General features: G+C 39.6%; 2 protein-coding genes across 2 annotated transcripts in view; one reads left to right on the top strand and one right to left on the bottom strand.

Annotated features, from left to right (window-relative positions):
* Positions 1-386, top strand: part of LOC119592946 (RNA-binding protein 42-like) — a gene marked incomplete in the record, with an annotated part of 51,935 nt that overhangs the window by 21,407 nt on the left and 30,142 nt on the right.
* The window catches only part of LOC119593148, a 13,383-nt gene that overhangs the window by 12,354 nt on the left and 643 nt on the right, over positions 1-386 (bottom strand). The gene's annotated exons all lie outside the window — the stretch shown is intronic.

A 386-nucleotide genomic window follows, 5' to 3' on the forward strand; every position in this document is an offset into this window, starting at 1 on the left:
TGAAATGGAAGAGGAAGAAGGAGGAGCAAAGAAAAGGGAATGAGTGAATGGATGAATGAAAGGGGACGAACGAACGAATGAATAAAGGGAGAAGGGTAGAAAGAAAAAAGGATAGAAAGAAATAGAAGGAAGGCTGAGGAGATAGAACCGAAAGAGAACCTAAAGAAAGAGAAAAGGGAATGGGAAGAGTAAAGGGAGGAGTAGGAAAGGGAATGAGTAAATAGAGGAATAGATGAATAAATGAATGGGAAATGAAGAAGAAGAAAGGGGAGAGAAATGACAGTAAAATGCAGAAATTGCTCCGCACTAGAGGAATTGCTGTTTGTTTTTATTGTACCCTCGATGTACATTTTCTGTGTCTGAATCCCAGGTCATCATTATGCAGC

This window comes from Penaeus monodon, chromosome 31 (genome assembly GCF_015228065.2).
Source record: "Penaeus monodon isolate SGIC_2016 chromosome 31, NSTDA_Pmon_1, whole genome shotgun sequence".
In the NCBI taxonomy this organism is placed as follows: domain Eukaryota; kingdom Metazoa; phylum Arthropoda; class Malacostraca; order Decapoda; family Penaeidae; genus Penaeus; species Penaeus monodon.